At 47.6% G+C, this 11,418-nt stretch overlaps 1 pseudogene; it reads right to left on the reverse strand.

Moving 5' to 3' along the window:
* Positions 1-10,373: 10,373 nt before the first annotated feature.
* Positions 10,374-10,492, reverse strand: LOC135051628 (5S ribosomal RNA; annotated as a pseudogene).
* Positions 10,493-11,418: the final 926 nt, after the last annotated feature.

Here is an 11,418-nt window from a genome sequence, read left to right on the forward strand (position 1 = left end):
CGCCACGCTATTAATTCTCCCTCCAGGGGGGTCGTGGACCCCCACGAGGGAGAAAAAATGTCGGTATGCCGGGTGTCGGGATTCTGGCGCCGGTTTACTGCGCGCCGGGATCCCGACATTCGGCAACCTGAAGACCACCCCTATTCAATTGAGGCAATTTCACAGTTTTTTAGGGAAATTTTCACCAATGCCTTTAAACCTTTTTTTATAAGTGAAAAGGCATTGGCAAAAAATGCCTCAAAATTGCCAAAACGGACCATGTTTTCGCCAGCGCAGGTGAGAAAACATGTGGATTTACCAATCCACATGTTTTTCGCTCCTGCTGAATTTTTTGCCTAGGTGAAAAATCCCTACTTTCCCTAAAAATAGCGAGAAGTCCAGTTTTTTCACCTAGGCGAAAAAAACAGACCTTATTACATACCCCCCTCATAGTTTTCTTTATCCATACAGGCACACACGCACACACACACACACACACACACACACACACACACACACACACACACACACACACACACACACACTGTCACAACTGAGGGCCTGAGCTGACGGGAGGCAGCCTCAGTTGTAGGGGCTGAGATGTACCGGAACCTGGGAGGTTGTATCAGACCCCTGGACATGTAAGTAACATGAATAATAACTGCCCGAAGGCGTGACCACGACAACTTGGATAAAAGTCAATGATGTTTATTATGACAACTCCGCAACACAGCAGCAGTAAAAGAAAACGTAAAAGTCAGCAAAGAATAAATACAGTTCCTGGGTACTACAGGATGGCAGGAGCCACAGGGCACTGGTAGTGTGAGATAGTTCTTATGATCTTCTAGATGGAAAGTCCTTACCAGGCCCGACTGTAGCAATGGAGATAACCCAGGATTGTGCCAGCTGGTGTTCCAGGAAAAGCTGGGTTGCTGAAGATAAAACAGCTGCTGTGGATACTGGCTGGAACCAGACTGTTGTTAGCACGGAGTGGATACTGGCTGGAACCAGTTAAATAATAAATGAACTTGGGAGCGATGAAATATGAACTGAAATGTAGAACTTGAGAGCGGAGAAATAATAATACCGGTGGAGAGTGGTAAAGTGTAGAAAGGACACCGGCCCTTTAAGGGAAGCTGTACTCTGCTGGAAGCTGAGCTGGAAGCAGGTAATGTTGTAGCTGGAAACAGATGAATCCACAATGGATTGGAGAGTCAGGCTACACCGCAGGTGGAATGCTGGTGCGGGTCTCTATGGTGGAAGTCTTGAGACAGGAGCTGGAACCTGGAAGACAATCACAGGAGAGAGACAAACAGGAACTAGGTTTGACAACCAAAGCACTGACGCCTTCCTTGCTCAGGCACAGTGTATTTATACCTGCAGCAAGGAAGGGATTGGCTAGGCAATTATGCAGATTATCAATACTGAGAACAGATTGGTGGAAATGATCAGCTGACAGAATCCAAGATGGCTGCGCCCATGCAGACACTTGGAGGGAAGTTTGGTTTGTAATCCATGTGGTAATGAAAACAGTAATGGCGGCGCCGGCCACCGGAGACAGGAGGCGCCAGGCTGACAGATGCACATCCAACCACGCGGACACAGCGGAGGCCGCGGCTGACGTAATCGCCACTCAGACACTCTGCATGCAGAAGTTCAGGGACGGCGGCGGAGGCCGCGGGAGACGCCATGCCAGGTGTAATATGGCGTTTACTGTGACAGCGTCCCAGAGTGACAGGAGAGGATACAGGAATGTACACATCAGGATAACAGATGGGATCCGGTCCTGGAGCGCTGAGCCAGCCTTAGGAGGCATCTGATGGGTAAGAAATGGCGTCCAGATACCCGGATCGTGACAGCACCCCCCCCTTTAGGAGTGGCCCCAGGACACTTCTTTGGCTTTTGAGGAAACTTGGAATGGAATCTCCGGACCAAGGCAGGAGCATGGACATCAGAAGCATTGGTCCATGAACGTTCCTCAGGACCATAACCCTTCCAGTCAATAAGATATTGTAGTTGACCGTAACGGTGACGTGAGTCCAGGATCTTGGCCACTTCATACTCAACGCCTCGTTGAGTTTGGACTTTCGGAGTTGGAGGAAGTGAGGAATGAAACCGATTCAAGATCAGCGGTTTCAACAGGGAAACATGGAATGTCCTGGGTATTTTTAAGAAGGGAGGCAATTGGAGTCTGTAAGCAACAGGATTGATGACTTGTTCAATCTTGAAAGGACCGATATAGCGAGGTGCAAACTTCATACTGGGAACTCTTAACCTCAAATTCTTCGTGGATAACCATACCCGATCACCCACCTTGAGAGCAGGAACTGCTCGACGCTTCTTATCCGCAAACTTCTTGTACCTGAACGATGCCTTGAGCAGAGCTGATCGTACGCTCTTCCAGATATTGGCAAACTGATGCAAGGTGATATCCACTGCGGGAACAGAAGTTGCTGGAAGCGGTTGGAACTCAGGGACTTTAGGGTGGAATCCAAAGTTAGTGAAGAATGGTGTTGAAGCAGATGAAGAATGATACTGGTTGTTATGACAGAACTCGGCCCAGGGAAGTAATTGAACCCAGTCATCTTGAGAGGAGGACACATAGATGCGGAGGAAGGCCTCCAAGTCCTGATTCACCCTCTCGGTTTGACCATTGGTCTGAGGATGGTAAGCCGTGGAAAACTTTAGCTTGACTTGGAGGACTTGACATAAACTTCGCCAGAATTTGGCTGTGAATTGAACTCCTCGATCTGAGATAATTTCTTCAGGAAGACCGTGGAGTCGGAAGATCTCTTGTATGAATACTTGAGCCAACTTGGAAGCTGACGGAAGACCGGTGAGAGGAATGAAGTGTGCCATCTTGGTGAACCGGTCAACTACCACCCAGATGGTATTGAACTTGTTGCACATGGGTAAGTCTGTAATGAAATCCATCGACAAGTGGGTCCATGGTCGACGGGGAACGGATAGTGGAACCAGTTGCCCCGCAGGCGACTGGCGGGATACTTTATGTTGGGCACACTTTGGGCAAGATGCAATAAACTCCAAGACGTCCTTTTTCAGAGTTGGCCACCAATAGGACCTAGAGATAAACTCCAGGGTTTTTTGGATACCTGTATGTCCGGCAAAACGGGAAGCATGGGCCCAATGCATGAGCTTCTTCCTTAGCATCGGCTTCACAAAACTTTTCCCTGATGGGGGCGTAGAGTCCATCCCTACCGTGGAGAATGCCAACGGATTTATAATAGGATGCTTGTCTGAAGACTCTGACTCATTTTCTTGCTCCCATGAGCGGGAAAGGGCATCGGCCTTGCGATTCTGAGAGCCCGGACAGAACTGGAGTTTAAAGTCGAACCTGGAAAAGAAAAGTGCCCATCTGGCCTGACGAGGGTTGAGACATTGTGCGCCCTTCAGGTATAAAAGGTTCTTGTGGTCTGTAAGTATGGTGATTGAATGAGAAGCTCCCTCCAACAGATACCTCCACTCTTCTAGAGCGAGCTTGATGGCTAGCAACTCCTGGTCGCCAATGGCATAGTTGCGCTCAGCTGGGGAGAACTTCCGGGAGAAGAAACTGCAAGGGTGTAAATGGCCATCTTTAGCCCTCTGAGATAACACCGCTCCTACTCCAACGGAGGAGGCATCCACCTCTAAGATGAAAGGAGAGTCGATGTCAGGCTGTTCCAGAACAGGCGCAGAGATGAACCTTTGTTTTAAAAGATGAAATGCTTGCATGGCTTCTTCAGACCACTTGGACGGGTTAGCACCCTTCTTAGTGAAAGCAGTAATAGGCGCCACAATGGTGGAAAAGTCTCGTATAAACTTTCGGTAATAGTTGGCGAACCCTAAGAACCTCTGGACCCCTTTGAGGGTTAAGGGTACCGGCCAATTTTGGATTGCTTGTAGTTTCTCAGGATCCATCTCTAGTCCGGAACCGGACACAATGTACCCTAGAAACGGAATGGACTTGACTTCAAAGACGCATTTTTCTAATTTGCAATAGAGATGATTGACACGGAGACGGGACAGAACCTCTTTAACCCAAAAACGATGTTCCTCTAAATCGTTGGCAAAAATGAGGATATCGTCTAGATAGACCACGACATGACGGTATAGAATGTCTCTGAAGATCTCATTGACAAAATGCTGGAAGACAGCTGGAGCATTGCTCAATCCGAAGGGCATGACGAGGTACTCATAATGTCCGTCACGGGTGTTTAAAGGCGGTCTTCCACTCGTCACCCTCACGGATCCGGATGAGATTGTATGCACCTCTCAAGTCCAGCTTTGTAAAGATGGTAGCTCCGCTAACTCTGTCAAAGAGCTCAGTAATCAGGGGTAAAGGATAACGGTTCTTGATGGTAATGTCGTTCAAACCTCTGTAGTCGATGCACGGCCGCAGAACACCATCTTTCTTTTTTACAAAAAAGAAGCCTGCGCCGGCTGGAGAAGAAGAAGGTCGAATGAACCCCTTTGCTAGGTTCTCTTTAATGTATTCCTCCATAGAATGCGTCTCAGGCAGAGACAACGGATAAGTTCGGCCTCGAGGTGGAACCTTCCCTGGAACGAGATCAATCGGGCAGTCCCATTCTCTATGAGGAGGAAGGATATCAGCAGAAGCTTTACTGAACACATCCGTGAAATCTTGATATGGAGGAGGTGGAACATCAGACGACCTGGGGGAGGAAGAACAGACAGGCAATACTTTAAACAAACATGTCTCAGCACAGGAGGAACCCCATGCCAGGATTTGCGTAGTCGTCCAATCAATTGTAGGATTGTGAAGACGGAGCCATGGAAGGGCCAGGACCACAGGATGTGTGGCTCTTGGAATCACTAAAAAAGAAATAAATTCAGAATGAAGAACTCCCACTCTCAGACGAACTGGTAGAGTCCTTAGGGAAATAACTGCATCAAAAATCTTGCTGCCATCCACGGCAGTCAAGGAGATGGACGAAGGAAGTCTCTCGGTGGGTAGGGACCACCGTTTAACATAGGCTTCGGTAATAAAGTTCCCAGCTGCTCCGGAATCAAGGAGGGCAATGACGTTCCGATAACGTTGAGCAATTTGGAGCGACACTGGGAGATTACAATCATGAGGAGATGGAGAGGAGATCATTACTCCTAGCGGGCCCTCTCCTGGGCGAGCTAGGGTTTGGAGTTTTCCCGGACATTCGGGACAGGCATTGATGGTGTGAGACGGAGCTGCACAATAGAGACAGAGAAACTCGGAGAGACGTCTTCGGCGCTCAGCAGGAGTTAAACGGGAACGGCCAAGTTGCATGGGCTCATCTTTAGATGGTGACAGTTGACGAGGAGGAGGAGCAGAACATTTTGGAGCAGATGATCTTCCACGCTCAGTTGCTCTCTCTCTGAAACGTAAATCAACTTTCGTGCAGAGTGAGATTAGCTCATCTAACTTAGAAGGTAAGTCTCTGGTAGCTAACTCATCTTTAATACGCTCAGATAAGCCATGCCAGAATGCAGCATACAGGGCCTCGTCGTTCCATGCCAGTTCGGATGCCAGGATCTGGAACTGTATCAGATATTGTCCTACAGTACGTGACCCCTGGCGTAAACGGAGAATCTCAGATGAAGCTGAGGTTACCCGGCCTGGCTCGTCGAAGATGCGCCTGAATGTTGACACGAAGGCAGTGTAGGAAGATAGCAGGGTGTCGGACCTCTCCCATAACGGTGATGCCCAATCAAGGGCTGAGCCACTGAGAAGAGAAATAATGTAGGCAATTTTTGTACGGTCACTGGGAAAATTGCCAGGTTGTAGCTCAAACTGAATCTCACACTGGTTGAGAAATCCCCTGCAGAATCTTGGAGATCCGTCAAATTTTGCTGGCGTTGGAAGATGAAGACGTGGAGCAGAAATGGGTAAGGTGGGTGGGGTTATAGCTGGAGTCACTGTGGTTGACGCACCAGACGCGCCTGATCCACGGAGAGTTGTCTGAATCCCATCCAGCCGAGTAGAGAGATCCTGGAGACAGCGGATGATGTGGCCCTGTGCAGCCTCCTGATGTTCTAGTCGGGCTGCCAGTTCTTGCATCGGCCTGGCCGCTTGATCCTGGTCTCCGGCTGGATTCATTAGGTCAGTGCTTACTGTCACAACTGAGGGCCTGAGCTGACGGGAGGCAGCCTCAGTTGTAGGGGCTGAGATGTACCGGAACCTGGGAGGTTGTATCAGACCCCTGGACATGTAAGTAACATGAATAATAACTGCCCGAAGGCGTGACCACGACAACTTGGATAAAAGTCAATGATGTTTATTATGACAACTCCGCAACACAGCAGCAGTAAAAGAAAACGTAAAAGTCAGCAAAGAATAAATACAGTTCCTGGGTACTACAGGATGGCAGGAGCCACAGGGCACTGGTAGTGTGAGATAGTTCTTATGATCTTCTAGATGGAAAGTCCTTACCAGGCCCGACTGTAGCAATGGAGATAACCCAGGATTGTGCCAGCTGGTGTTCCAGGAAAAGCTGGGTTGCTGAAGATAAAACAGCTGCTGTGGATACTGGCTGGAACCAGACTGTTGTTAGCACGGAGTGGATACTGGCTGGAACCAGTTAAATAATAAATGAACTTGGGAGCGATGAAATATGAACTGAAATGTAGAACTTGAGAGCGGAGAAATAATAATACCGGTGGAGAGTGGTAAAGTGTAGAAAGGACACCGGCCCTTTAAGGGAAGCTGTACTCTGCTGGAAGCTGAGCTGGAAGCAGGTAATGTTGTAGCTGGAAACAGATGAATCCACAATGGATTGGAGAGTCAGGCTACACCGCAGGTGGAATGCTGGTGCGGGTCTCTATGGTGGAAGTCTTGAGACAGGAGCTGGAACCTGGAAGACAATCACAGGAGAGAGACAAACAGGAACTAGGTTTGACAACCAAAGCACTGACGCCTTCCTTGCTCAGGCACAGTGTATTTATACCTGCAGCAAGGAAGGGATTGGCTAGGCAATTATGCAGATTATCAATACTGAGAACAGATTGGTGGAAATGATCAGCTGACAGAATCCAAGATGGCTGCGCCCATGCAGACACTTGGAGGGAAGTTTGGTTTGTAATCCATGTGGTAATGAAAACAGTAATGGCGGCGCCGGCCACCGGAGACAGGAGGCGCCAGGCTGACAGATGCACATCCAACCACGCGGACACAGCGGAGGCCGCGGCTGACGTAATCGCCACTCAGACACTCTGCATGCAGAAGTTCAGGGACGGCGGCGGAGGCCGCGGGAGACGCCATGCCAGGTGTAATATGGCGTTTACTGTGACAGCGTCCCAGAGTGACAGGAGAGGATACAGGAATGTACACATCAGGATAACAGATGGGATCCGGTCCTGGAGCGCTGAGCCAGCCTTAGGAGGCATCTGATGGGTAAGAAATGGCGTCCAGATACCCGGATCGTGACACACACACACACACACACACACACACACACACACACACACACACACACACACACACAGAGCCGGATTAAGGGGGGGGTCCCGGGGATACGTACCCCGGGCCCCCCTTTCTAAAATGGGCCCCCTTTCACAGAACGGATCGCTTTACCGATCCGCTATGTGGTGATGCTGCGCTCCCGGCTCCCCGCTGCGGCGCTGCATAGCAGAGAGTAAAGGACAGCTGAGCGACGGCTCAGCTGTCCAATAGCGGTTGAAGCAGCAGCAGCCTGCGGCTCAGTCATTGGCTGGGCGCGCAGGCTGCAGAGGGGAGGAAGGAAGAAGAGACCGAAGCATGTGGAGCCAGCCCAGCAGAGGAAGCCTGGTGCCCTTAGAGACAGAGAGGATGGAGCTCTCGATCGCCTCTGTCTCAGCAGACACTGACAGCAGCCTGTTCAAGTAAGGCTGACTGTCTTTCATTGTTTTTTTCCCTGTTGCAAAAAATTAAAAACATTTAGGCTCTGGGTTATATATGTGTATATATATATATAGTGTGTGTGTGTGTGTGTGTGTGTATGTGTGTATATATATATATATATATATATATATATATATATATGTATATAATATATAGTGTGCTCACTGTAGGCTGTTTTAGCAGGGCGCCGTGCCCTGCCCGATTTTATTAAGGCAAAACCCGCCCATCCCTTTCTGCGGCGCCCTGCTAAACAGCCTGCCCGCTTCCTGCTGTACCCGCCCCCTTTAGTGACGCCGCCAGCCGCCCACACCCCCTTTAGTGACGGCGCCAGCCGCACATGCCCCCTTTAGTGACGCCGCTGCCCACCCATGCCCCCTTAAGTCTGAAGAGTGCCGCATTTACAGAAGTTTGTTTTACATATTTATTTATTTATTTCTTCATTGAAAAAATGCCGGCACTCCAGTGGTAAATGTTTTTACTTGTTCCAGTGCCCTCCCGGGTCATATATATATATATATATATATAATCTACTTCCTCTTTAGTAAGGGCCTCACAGTCTGAAGTGCCCCGGGCCCCCCATAGCCTTAATCCGGCTCTGCACACACACACACACTAAATATACTCTGAAGCTCAGTATTATGTTTAAATATGGACATACAGTTTATTGGTGCATATAGATGATGTTAACAAAACAGTACACAATTCATGAATGATATGCAATATCAGAAATAATACTCAACTTATATGTGAATGTTCTTGCATGTCTTTCATACAGTATCTTCAGTCATCTGAGGAGGTCCTTTCATTGAATGATGCTCAGACCGTTGGGGGGGGGGGGGGGGGAGGGCGCAGCTGCGTGATGTCACACGCAGCCGCTGCGACCCAGGGCAGCAAAGAGGTTCTCCCGGCCAGCCGCAGGAGCTGCGCTGGCCGGGAGTAACTCCTGAGATGTAAAAGCATCGCCGCTGTGCACTGCTTTTGCATTTCTGCAGGAGGGAAGGGGGGGGGGGGGCACTGACATGCGGGGCGGACTAGCCCTGTGCTGGGCGTCCCCTCGCATGTCTGAGTGCCTGATCGTAGCTGTGCTAAATTTAGCACAGCTACGATCAACTCGGAATGACCCCCTCTGTCTTAAGTTGGGTAAGCACAGTAAGATTTTGGCTATGTTACGACATCCTACACTATTTCCCTTTGAAATTTCCTGAGCTCCTGAACATATGAAACACTGCATACACATGGTAAGATATAGCATAAGATTTGGCACAATGGATATAGCATAAGATACAGCATAAGGCATGGCTTCTCACTTTATTGTGATGACGCAAGTTGGATACAATATCTTACGTTTAAGCTGGATACGCACTGTAAGATTATTTGTCCAATCTTTGTGGTTGGAATGAAAATCTGGTAATGCATGGGAGCAAATGACAAATTACTATTTGCTCCCAAACACTGGAAAACAGACAAAAATGGATGTTCAGGCAATGATTAGATCATGGATTTAACCAATTTGGCTAAAATACAGTTTACCAGTGTTTAGGAGCAAATGGCTGTCATTCGATCCCATGCATTACTAGATTTTAATTTCAACCAGCCAAATTGGATAGATGGTCTGCCAGATAATTGTATAGTGTATGCCCAGCTGTCCCAGATTAAAAGATATTATGGCATTTTATGCATCAAGAATGTTTTCTATGGCATGTATAAATAATATATACTGATACTTATACTGTATGTTTAATACAGAAATAATATTTTGGAAAAATATATATTGGAAACTACCTTTGTGAATGTCTAATTAATGAGATTATAAATAGTTATTGAATGGTCATTAGTTTACTTGCCTTGCCATCAGCCACTCAGTGCTATTAGTGCATTATTTTACATTAGTTACCAGGGCTGTGCAATCAGGGGAGGCATCGGAGGCAGTGCCTCCCCTGTCATTAATGATTAAAATAATACAAAGAAGATACTTATGACTCATATTCTGTGTCAAAAAGTCAGAGAGAAAGAAGACTCTTGTGTGGGCACACTCTTGTACAATTGATATGAAAAGGTTAAATATGAAAGATAGATAGATATATATATATATATATATATATATATATAGCTTTGATTATGATAACATTTAAGATAAGCTTGTATCCACCAGACACAGGACATACTCAACAATCATAATTGGAGAAAACATATTAAAAACAATATATGTTCTGGACCATCTATGTAAAAATAGTTTGAACAGATGTTAACACAATCAGTACTTCATCTGTTTCACTTGGACTAGTACAGAAGATCTGTGTTGATGAGACCAATGTGGGTCAATTAGCCTTTGGGTGAACCTATCCAAAATACCATAAATTTTAGGCTCAATAAATCAGTATGCAGATAAGCATAATACCTGAATATTCACATTTGTTCATAGCATGCCATTGGTAGGATGAAAGAGGCTGAGATTGCTTGCTGAGGTAGTGGGAAGGAAGAAAAATGGTGATCCTGCTATTAGTGCTATATCAGAGTTCATATAAATCTACAACACTTGGTTTTCCCTGGGGGTGTTCCTTCCAGGTACTAACCCAGCCCAATGCCATTTAGCTTCCAAGATCGGATGAGATCGGGCATGTGCGGCAAGGTATGGTAATAGGAAATGAACAATATCTCTGAGACACTAATGAGAGTGCACCTAAATGAAGTCGTTATTGTATGGAAAAGGTGAGATTAAGCTAAAAAATGAGTTGTAGAGGAAACTGAATAGGTAAATAAAGATAGTGGATCTGCTGTCTGTTAGACAAGGGGACAAATGACCCATGTCCGCTGATGTTGCAATGTTACCTTGAATCCGCAGATGAGAGTCCACTTAAGTGTAGATAAGAAATAAATGACAATAATAATGAGAAAAAAAAGGGATATTAAAAGGAGAGAGAGAGCTGAATAGACACAAAGGTATATAAGGGTCTTTGATTTTTGTGATTGGTTTGTTTAGGCTATGTTGCTAGGCAGATCAAGGGCATAAGCCTGGTTGTTTATTGGTTAGGCTTGGCCTATCAGTTTGGTGATGATGGGAGGGCTTTGGCAGCCTTTATAGGGAGTGTCTCGTGTGAGAATAATCCTCTTGTCAGTTTGGAAGGTGGTAGGCTGAGTACCATTGTGTCACCTGTGGCACTGTATACTGTGCCCTTGCTGTTTTCCTTTACTGAGATTTTCTATCCTATACTCCTCACTGCTCTCTCCTCTATTTTCATACTGTTTCTTATTGCTCTCTATTACTTTTCCTCTCTCCTTTTGCTGCACATCTTGTACCCCCTCCCGAGTCCCCGACACTGTTCGTTTTCTTCCGCTGATCTCTCCGCCACCATGCCCAGGCCTAAACGCTCCTCCTGACCCCCCCCCCCCCCCCCGAACCCCGCCGCCTGGCTGAGGCGGCTCCCCTTCGGTGGGCCGCTCGCGGCTGCATGACGGGAGCCGGGTCAGGAGTGCGAGTGCCAGGTTCCCTCTACAGTGACGGCTCGGCGGGGTGCGGTGAGGGCTGCAGCTAGGGAGCGGGCGACGAGCGCCTCAGCGCTCTCCGCTCC

This window comes from Pseudophryne corroboree, chromosome 2, assembly GCF_028390025.1.
Source record: "Pseudophryne corroboree isolate aPseCor3 chromosome 2, aPseCor3.hap2, whole genome shotgun sequence".
NCBI lineage: Eukaryota > Metazoa > Chordata > Amphibia > Anura > Myobatrachidae > Pseudophryne > Pseudophryne corroboree.